Here is a 315-nt window from a genome sequence, read left to right on the forward strand (position 1 = left end):
GACAAAACTCAAAGCCTGACTAATTTAATTAAATGCAACAAAATCAAAACAGTTGGAAAAATAAACTTGTAAAATAAAAAAGAAATAGTAAACATACTCTTTTTGGATTTTCAGGTGGGCTTCTATAGACGCAGCGTGTAGAGAAACAATCGTTGGATTTTTCTACCCCAAATGCATATATAATATGTCCAATTCTGATCAAAGATTCCAAAGTTATGCCAAAAATAGAAAATCAACGGTAAAACTAGTCACTACTTGTTTGTATCTCACAACCAGCAGCAAGGTGATTGACTATGATGCATCCAGTATTCAATA

The sequence above is a fragment of the Lupinus angustifolius genome, chromosome LG14 (assembly GCF_001865875.1).
Source record: "Lupinus angustifolius cultivar Tanjil chromosome LG14, LupAngTanjil_v1.0, whole genome shotgun sequence".
Taxonomy (NCBI): domain Eukaryota; kingdom Viridiplantae; phylum Streptophyta; class Magnoliopsida; order Fabales; family Fabaceae; genus Lupinus; species Lupinus angustifolius.